The sequence below is a fragment of the Lissotriton helveticus genome, chromosome 4_1 (genome assembly GCF_964261635.1).
Source record: "Lissotriton helveticus chromosome 4_1, aLisHel1.1, whole genome shotgun sequence".
Taxonomy (NCBI): Eukaryota; Metazoa; Chordata; class Amphibia; order Caudata; family Salamandridae; genus Lissotriton; species Lissotriton helveticus.
The window spans coordinates 1,124,748,784-1,124,759,502 of NC_136063.1; positions in this window are offsets into that span (position 1 = coordinate 1,124,748,784).

Genomic DNA, 10,719 nt, shown 5'->3' on the forward strand with positions numbered 1-10,719 from the left:
TGCGAATTCTACTCAGATACGGGGAATTTGAAACTGTGATGGTCAGTATTCCTTCAATTTCAAGTCCTGGTACCAACAATACCACGTCCAATTTCACGTTAGGGCTAGTAATAACCACTGTCACTGTCCTCACTCTCCCCGATCTCAGTACTCCTGGCATCAGTCACGATATATGACCACTCTGGAGTCACGTATCTTCGGCAAGGCACTCTCGTTCGTCTTGATCTCCTCAGACTTCCACAAGCTTTTCCTTCCTCACCTTCGTCCGACTCAGATTCTTCAGACACCGGAGCAAGATCTCTTTCAGAGACCAGTCTCAAGTTCAGCCACCTCAGTCTCTCTGGCCACTGTTCTTCTACACTGATGGCTCTCTTGCTCTCACTTTGCTCACCCTGCTCACAACTTCTTTCTGCTGAGTCTGACTCTGGACCACTTTCACAGCAACTTCCCCTTTCGGAGGCAGTTTCAGTGTCGCTGTTGTCGTGACCCTCCTCAGCTTGGTCTGGTGAGCAACCAGCTTCTTCTGACACCCTCACAGCTTGGCTTGTCCCATCCTGTGGCCCAGCCACTTCAGCTGGATTTCCATTTGGGAAAGGGGCTGTTTCTTCCAAGGGTACCGAAACTCGACGGGTGTGAGGAGCATGCACCCAATTCGGCAATCCTCCGCACTTCACAGCAGTGTTCGTAACCGGGATGACTTGGTAAGGACCTCTCCAACGAGCATCCAAGCAGCTCTTTCTCACGTGCTTCTGAACCAGCACCCAATCCCCTGGACTCAGGTTGTGGCAGAGTTCACTTGAACCCAGAACCACAGCAGCCTGCACCTGATGGGACACAGAACGGACAACATCAGCGAGTCCCTTGCAATAATCAAGAATCAGATCATCTGTGATGCTCAACAAGGCTGTCGATGGCACCGCTGGTAATCTCATAACCCTCCCCATCAGCAATTCATGGGGTGAAGGACCTATCCTCCTGTCTGGGGTGCTGCGCATACTCATTAACACCAAAGGCAAAGCATCAGGCCATTTCAGAGACGAAAACGAACATACTTTCGCCATTCGGGCTTTAAAAGTCCCATTGATCTGCTCCACTATCCCAGAAGCCTCTGGTCGATCACTGCAATGGAGTCTCTGATCAACATTCAGTGCTGTACAAAGCATCTTCATGACTTCGCTATGGAAGTGTGTTCCTTTGTCCGATTCCAAAGATGTCGAAATCCCAAACCTAGGTATGAGTTCCCTCAACAGTAACTTAGCTACAGTGAGTGTATCACACCTACGTGTAGGGTAAGCCTCCACCCACCTTGAGAACACACACACCACTACCAAGATGTACCTCAGATGATTTCACTTAGGCATCTCAATGAAATCCAATTGCATCCTGTTGAAAAGCCCTCCTGACCTTCCAATGTGACTCATTGTAACCACAGTTTTCTTTCCAACATTAATTTATTGGCATGTGACACACATCTGACACACAGCTTCCGCTACTGCACGAAATCGCGGATTGTACCACGTTTGTCTGAACACACGCACCATTGCATCTCTTCCCAAATACACTGCACCCTGAATCTGTCTTGCCATCGGACTCAACAACTCATCCGGCAACACCGCTCTCCCATCAGCTGAGACCCAAATATCCACATCTCCTTTCACACAGCCTGAATTGATCCACACATTCTTCTCTTGGTCTGAAACTTGTTCCTGCAGGCACTTGAGCTCATCCCAAGTATCTGCCATGGCCAACATCATACTGAACTCAGTTCTTTCTTGGCTCCCCTCTATGACTTGTTCAGTAAAAGAGTAGCCCTGTTCGGCACAGAAACGTGCAACTTCATCCGCATAGCGGTTCCCAAGTGACACGAAATCTGTCCCCTTTCCATGAGCCGTGCACTTTACAACTGCAATTGCTTTAGGACGTTGTAAGGCCTCTAAAAACAACCTCACAAACTCTCCATTTCAGATGGGTGATCCAGACGATGTCATGTAACCTCTCTGGGACCATAACTGTCCGAAGTCATGAACCACACCAAACCCATACTGGCTGTCAGTGTAGATGGTTACTCGAATTTGATCTGCTGCCAAGCAAGCACGAGTCAAAGCAATGATCTCAGCTACCTGAGCGGAATGTATTCCTTCCAGGCATGCAGCTTCAACAACTCCTGTAATGGTACGTACAGCAAACGCTGCTCTCAGCTGTCTCACACTGTCCCTTAAGCATGAACCATCAACAAAGAAAATCTCATCAGGATCAGACAATGGTTCATCAGCAATGTCAGGTCTCGGTTTGGTGCAAAGTTCAGTCACATCGAGACAATCAAGGTCCTCACAATCTTCATCAAGTGTGTTTGGCAACGGCATCAAGGTAGCAGGATTCAAAACAGAACACCTCTTAAGGGTCACATTCTCCGCAGCAAGTATAACCTGCTCGTAGCGTGTGGGCCTATTATTGGTCAGGTGCTATGTCTTGGTCCTGGTCATCAACAGTTCAACAGAATGTAGTACATATACAGTCAATGAGTGACCCATAACAATGCTTTCACATCTTTCAATGCTGACACCCGTTACAGCAACAGATTTGAGACATCCGGGCAACGCTGAAGCTACTGTATCTAAAGTAGCTGAAAAATAAGCAACTGGTCTACAGGCACCTCCATGATCTTGTACTAGAACTGATAATGCACAACCTTCTCGTTCACAGCAAAACAATGAAAAAGTCTTAATGTAATCAGGCATTCCCAGTGCCGGAGCACGACAAAGGTCCTCTCGCAACTCAAGGAAAGCCTTCATACAGTCGTCGTCCCATGGTACCGGATCACTCTCGTCCTTGTGCGTCAGTCTCTGCAGAGGCTTTGCCTTCAATGAGAAGTTGGCAATCCACTGGCGACAGTAGCCAACCATCCCTAGAAAGATCCTGACTTCTCTCTGTGTAGATGGCACCATCATGCCCATTATTGCTTCAATCCTGTCTGGTTACACCTTTCTCTTGCCTTTTACTATTCGGTGACCCAAATACTGCACCTCATTTAAACGGTATTGCAGCTTATTTGGCGACACCTTGTGCCTATTCTCTGCCAAAGGATTCAATAAGGCGATGATATCAATCCTGTCTGCATCCTCAGTCTCTGACGCGACAAGGAGATCGTCTATGTTCTGGACGGGAACAGAGTTCTGCGGCAGCACTAGACTCTCACGATTCTTCTTCAGGATATAATTAAAGATCGATGGGCTCTCTGTGTACCCCTGAGGGATACAGCACCACGTTAAGACACGGTTTTCCAGCCGGAAAGCAAAAAGAAATTGGCTCTTCTCATGCAGGGGTATCGAGAAGAAAGCCTGACAAAGATCGATCACCATGAACCACTCAGCCTGGCACGGGATCTGAAACAGTATTACAGATGGATCCGGTACCACTGGACAACAGGGAACAACTATGTTGTTCACCCGGCGTAAATCCTGCACAATCCGAAATTTCGCACTCGGTTTCTGCAATCCCATAATAGGCGAATTACATGGACTGCCCATTATCTCCTTCAGAATTCCCTGCTTAATCATGGACTCAATCACAGGTTTAATCCCTGCAACCGTCTCTGGCGTCAAATTGTATTGGGGCATTCTTGGGAACTCAGGATTCGACTTAACCTGAATCTTGACTGGTTCAACTCCTTTTATTAAGCCTATGTCTTCACCGATAAAGTCCCACACTTCCTGTGAGACCGAGTTTTACAAATCAAGTGGAAGTTCTTCCACTGTCACAACATGATACATTTTGATGCACACATGCTGATTCGCGACTTTAAAAGCAGCATCATCATCATTTCTTTGCAATTCCACTCCCTTAGGGGTGCAATTGATGGTACAATTGAGTTTACACAGGAGAGCCCTCCCTAGTAAACAAACATGACTCAAATCACACACCACAAACTGATGTCTATCTCGAAACGTTCCTATCCTCACAGGAATTGGTTCTGTCAAAGGGCTTGTCATTTTCCTATTTGCAACACCTACAACTTGGATCGTTTGTCCCGAGAAGGGTAGGTTAGGGACTACTGCAGATCTCACAGTAGAACGGGTAGCACCAGTATCAACCAAAAAGATGGTAGGGTGACCATCAACATCAGCTTCCACAAAAGGTCCCCTCTGGTCTACCTCCAAGACTGCCCCAAGTGTGCAGTCTTCCTCCCCCCTCAGGCACCGTCATGCCAACGGGTCTAGGTATCGGCCATCCATCCCACCAAAGAGAGGCATCTGCTGATATGTCTGAGTCTCTGACGGAATCTTCGGTGGCTCGGGAACCTGCACTCGCGGAGCCGAAGTCCCCCCTTTCATCGATCTGGGCCTCATTACAGTTGTACCTCCTCATCCTGCTGTAACTGATTTGCAGGATTCAAGGGACACTCGCGTCTCCAGTGTCCAATCTGATGACACTGATGACACTCTGTAGTTCTTTTCAGAGTTGCCAAATCTACTTTAGGTTTGGAGTCCTCTCCATTTCCCTTTTTCTGACCATTCTGCTCCCTTCCCAGCGTACCTCCTCCCTTATCAGCTGCTTGCATCTGGACCAGCATCAATTTGTCCTTAAGCTTTTTATGTTTCGAATCTTTCTCATCGCTACAATACCTAGCATACCTCAATATTTCATCCAGCGGCTTATTCTGCCAGCAAATCAAATGCTGTTGTGTCATAAGACAAATCTCAGGTCTCAATCCTAGGACAAACTTCGAAACAAACTATCCCATGTCTTTAGGGTCCATTACATCCAACCCACTGTACTGCTTAAAGACTTGCAACAGCCTCTCATAATACTCATGCACTGTCTCCTTCGGTTCCTGAACTGTCCGATCTATCTTCACCCAATCAATATCCTGTGGTGATATCTTAGACTTCAACCACGTGATCACCTGCTTATATTTCTTCATAACAATTGGAGATGGTCATTTGTGATGGCATCTCTGTCTGGTTCAGAAGTGGGCCATTCAATAGCAATCTTACATGCTACCCACAAGTCTCCCAGAACCACAATGTCAAACAGTGTGTTCAAGTCAATCCACAACATCTTCGAAATCTTGACAAACCTTTCAACCTGCTTGTACCATTCGACTGGGCTTTCCCTCAACTTCGGAAAGTCATTCCTGAAAACTGCAAAATCACCTCTACTCCAAGGCACATGCACATACCCTCCATTAGCTACCTCTTGCAGAGGGTAGTTCCCTATTCCCGGTGTTCCTCCTCCAGGAGGAGGTGTCTATGGCACACTCCTTTTAACAATCTTTCTTCCTACTATATCAAGCCTCATCCACACTCTCATCCCTATGATCAACTCTCTAATGTGAGTCCTCAGTCCAATTATTCTCTTTTCATCTAAGTCTTGGTCAGTGTACTGTAATCTGTGGCCACCGTGTAACATTTTCGTTTTAGACAAATCCACCTCATATCTGTTTGCAAATTCAGTCAATTTCTCATGTGCTGATCTTGCTTTGCCCCGTCATCACCCCCTTTTGTACCGCTTTTGGCCGCCATAAGTGTGGCAGGGTATGCTCAGACGTGAGTCCCTTGCTCACTTTGCCACTGGATTCAAGCAAGCCGGGCTGAAGACGGCTGGAATGCCAGAAACCGGTCCTCGGAAGCTTGTTTCCGGTCCAGGGAAGGCATGGCTTGGCAGTTCGGGCTGGACTGTTCCCATGAGGCACAGGGTCAGACTGATTTGCATATAGCCATGTCTGAACTGGGGTGGCAGAGTGGGCTAAAGAACAGTGATGGATTAAACCCAAGTCCTTTGACTGGATGTGAGTGTTTGATTGGTTCAGATGCTCCGTCCATCACCACCCCCTTTTGTACCGCTTTTGGCCGCCATAAGTGTGGCAGGGTATGCTCAGACGTGAGTCCCTTGCTCGCTTTGCCACTAGATTCAAGCAAGCCGGGCTGAAGACGGCTGGAATGCCAGAAACCGGTCCTCGGAAGCTTGTTTCCGGTCCAGGGAAAGCATGGCTTGGCAGTTTGGGCTGGACTGTTCCCATGAGGCATAGGGTCAGACTGATTTGCATATAGACATGTCTGAACTGGGGTGGCAGAGTGGGCTAAAGAACGGTGATGGATCAAACCCAGATCTTTTGACTGGGTGTGAGTGTTTGATTGGTTCAGATGCTCAGTCCATCACCACCCCCTTTTGTACCGCATTTGGCCGCCATAAGTGTGGCAGTGAGGTGTCGGGTTTTTAGGAACCCGGTGGTGCCAGGGGATAACACCCGAAGACCTCTGAGTTCTCCCTTGTTCCGGACCACAGAAACAATGAGTCTTCTAGTCGCAGTCAAAGATCAAGTTTTATTGGCAGCTACCAAGTAACACGTGTCCCAGAAGTACACCTCACGGACAGTAGGTTCTCGGGAGACTGTTCGATTTTACAGAACCAGCCTTTTCCTTATATACAAAATATATAGCTCCAAGCAAGAATTCTTGAGTTTATGATATGGCTATACACATATTTCTACAATAATACAAAGAGCGAAGTCATGTAAGCAAGCCCATATTTTAGATGTCCAGTTCGTTGATAGATTACCCAGTTAGGCCTGGAACTCCCATCAGATATCGATGAAACCTCAATAAAGAAGGGCACCTCCTAGTCATAAAGCTGGCCATAAACAAGGAACGTGGACAGGTGCGTGTTTGCAGAAAGCATGGTCTGTATGTAGTGAATGGTTTGTGGAATGTTATGCACTGATGTTATCGTATTCGGCCACTGGGCGAGGAGCCGCCCAAACAGGTCTGGCCGAAGGCAGTGGAGTCAGTTGGGACAGGTCAGGGGGAAGTCAGGGAAGGTGGACGTGTCCTTTTGGATCAAGCTCGACCTTTAATTGACTTATCATGAGGGCAAGACGTAAGATGGATGCCGTTTACAAAATGGAGTCTAAGGGGTCGGAATGGAAACTACGATTTAGGGGTGTTGGCAATCTTCGATTATGATGCAAATGCACAGGAATGATGTCCTAGTCATTATCGGTCCGTCGATACCAAATTCGTCATGGTATGCGGATGTTTTATGACACGGAAAAGGACCTCGATATCGGGATAACAACAGGGTCCAGATTTTCAGAACCACAGACCCTCCTTTTGCCCTTATGTAAGGCAATAACTCATGTTAATCTGAGTCCAAATCGGTATGGAGAAATTCGCGGAGATGTTGCTGTAGCATCATTCCGTTACTCAGTTCGTCCTTTGACACAGGCTTCCGTACACACGAAGTAGCACAGAGGCCACATAGTGCAGGAGCGCACTGTATACACAGGCAAAACATGAACAGGAGTGCTAAGATCATCCCAATGAAGATCAATGTTTTCCCTCCCCAGGCGGTGATCAGCTCCCAGAACCACCCCAGCAAAGACCAATCCCCTTTCTCTACGTGAAGGGAACCAGATATTTCATGTAGCTTAGAGATGGCCTGGTATACCGTCGGTGCATTATCAGGGATGAAAATGCAACAACTAGATTGGATGACTCTACACACACCACCACGATCGGCGAGTATGATATCTAGGGCAATTCGGTTCTGAAGGGTCATAAGTCGATCCGACTGAAGCTCGGTTGTCAAATTGCCAAGGGCTCCGGCCGTTGTAATCACGGCGGATTCAACTATCCTTGCTAACTGACGAATATTCCTGCTGTTCACCATAGGCCCCCAAAACGGCAGAAAACCCTTTGCGAAGTCAGTGAATTCCTGACCCGCGGTGTCGTCTTTACTCACGACACCTCTAGCTGTCCTTGTCCGATGGTAATCTGCTCTGGCCGTGTAGGTGGGAGGTAGCAGAAATGAGATGAAACATGTACCTGAGAAGTCAGGGGGCAACCAGGTGTAGGCTTGGTCGTGGCAGACGAAATACGTGCCTTTGGCTGCTAAGAGTATAGGGGAAGTTCGGGAAGCGAATACATATGTTTCTGTGCAAATGCTCTTTCCTAACTGTGCTGTGGGGTCCCTACCAATACCCTGTAAACATAAGTGACCTCGGTGGGGCACTATCCAAACTGGGCGGGATTTCTTTGCTGCCTGGCTCTTGACCAGGTAAACCCCATGTTTAGTCACGTTCCAACGGGTGTAGGGACTGAGTTCATCTTTGGGTATTGTCAGGTATGTGTCGATATCCCTACTCATATTTCTTATCCCTGCAATTAGTGCCTTGTTACTGGAATCGCTCTCGGTGGAACGGGTCGAGTATGGTTCTAGGGCGAATAGGAACATGGTCTGGAAAGCCCACAGAGAACCATAGTAACTGAATGGCAAAATTAAGTATGGGATCCCCTTATCGGTTGTGTGTGGCATGAGTCCGCATATCCAACAGTTTGATGTGTTCATTATGGACTGGTGTTGGTGTAGAAGCTGAATGAAAGAGTTATTTACAAATTCGAGTTTTCGGGCAGACTCGTGTTCAGGTAGAGGGTGAAAGTAGTGTGGAGAAATAGTGGGAGGAGGTGGTGGCTGGATGTCATTCGAGAAGGTAACTTTAAATACGAATAGAGTATAACCAGTAAAAAACACGACTATGCTACATAACATTAAAACACATATCAGGAATCTTCTATTGGACAGTATCGTGCATAATTCTTTTTCAAAGTTCGTGAGTCTGATAGGTCTCTCTACCCTAGGAAACTCCATCCTCTAGTTGCTGCCCGCGGTGGTTGATAGATTCTCCCAGGGGGTGCACTCTGTTCAGTCCGGGGTAACTCCCGTGGACCAACCAGAACCGTGGACCTAAAACTTCCCCAGTTGCACTCCCCAGACTTCAACCGCGACCCTAGCAGTAGAACCGGATGGCGGTTCGAAAATCAAAAATGAGCTAGTTCCCTGGGACGAGAGAGCTGAAAAAATCCAAAAATAGTTCTTAGGGGAAAAGGGAAATCACATTAGATCAAGCTTTTATTAGTCTCTTTGTCTAGACCGTAGGTTGTACCGTCGTTTCCCAGGTACGGTGTGGTCTTCAAACAATGTCTCAGGTTCGGTAGTGTCCAATTGCATAGACGGTGACACAAGTCCTTGTAAAATATGATCACTCTCCTTCTCGGTACCAGTTTCTTTCAAACGTGCATCGCTGAAAGGGATGAAGCGAGGTACGGATTCGGTCTCGGAGTCGGCAAGTCCTTTATTGACCCATCGGTCGTATGGAAGGGGTAGAGGGACCCGTTTACAGTGGGTCCCATGTACCCAGTTCTTCTTGCCTTCCACCCGAACAGCTGATCTCGTTGAAAGCAGCACCAGGTATGGTCCGGTCCACCTCGGCTGTCCGTTGTTGGTGCGCTGGAAATTCCGCACCAAAACCCACGAGCCAGGTTCGATGAGGTGACCTGGATCGTCAGAGGCTGGCGGAGAGGAACTGTGAACCTGTTGGTGTAAAACACGCAATTTAGTTGTCAATTCGCACAAATAGTCAAGCAGTACGGGGTGTTCTATTTCACTGAGTTTCTTTGGTCTTGGCACGCCCCAGACGTTGGCTGGGCGGCCAAACACTATCTCATGGGGGCTAAGTCCTAATCTGGAATGGACAGTCATTCTGGTTGACAAGAGTGCTAGAGGCAAGGCGTCGGGCCATTTAAGACCTGTACTGGCTTGGATCTTGGCTAGTTTGAGTTTTAGAGTGCCATTGTAGCACTCTACTAATCCAGCTGATTGGGGGTGATTTGCAGCGTGGAATTTTTGGTGGATACCTAGACACTCACACACTCTCTTCATCACGCATCCTACGAATTCACTTCCGTTATCACTCCAGACAATTCTAGGCATACCGAACCTCGGGAAGAACTCTTTGACAAGGGCTTTGGCAGTTGATAAGGCGGTGTTGTCCTTAAGGGGGTACGCTTCCACCCACCTTGAAAAGGCGCAAACAACAACGAGCACATACTTTAGATTGTTGCACCTCTCCATGTGGATGAAATCGAGCTGCAAAACCTCGAACGGATACGTTGGAGGCGCAAAATGACCAGCTGGAGTTGGGGTTCCCCTACCGGGATTGTACTTCAAACACACCATACAGTTTTTGACCACATTCTCTGCATATTTTGGGACATTGCTATTCTGCCATACTGGGGCCAATAGTTTACATATTCCTTTCGAACTGATGTGCGCAATTCCGTGAGCCATCGTTACTACTGCAAGTACGTATGCATTAGGTAATAGCCATCGCTGGTGTTCTGATAGTTCGACCCAACAACCATTCGCATCTAATCTACCTGTGCTTTCTCTCCATTCATTCACCTCGTTCTCAGTGGCCTCGGCTTGTATCGATTTCACGCTTTCAATGGTGTCCTCACACATTCCCACATCAGTAATCCATCTAGCGGGACCCATAACGTACATCCGACTCATTGTGTTCCTTGCAGTTTCTTTCGCAACCTCGTCTGCAAATGCATTCCCGCGGCCAACATCATCCTGAATCTTTTTGTGTGCACTGCATTTTATGATGGCGACTTGTAGTGGCAAGGTAAGTGACTCAAGGAGCTCATTAACTAGCTGACCATGTTGTATCTTTGCACCATGGGACGTAAGGAACCCACGTTCACGCCACAATCTCCCAAAACTGTGAGCCACACCAAAGGCATATTGGCTGTCAGTGTACACATTCACTCGCTTTCCTTTCGCCAACACACATGCTCTGGTAAGCGCTATAAGTTCTGCGGCTTGTGCAGAATCGTGGGAAATACGCGCAGTCTCTATAATGGTGTGTAATGTCGTTAC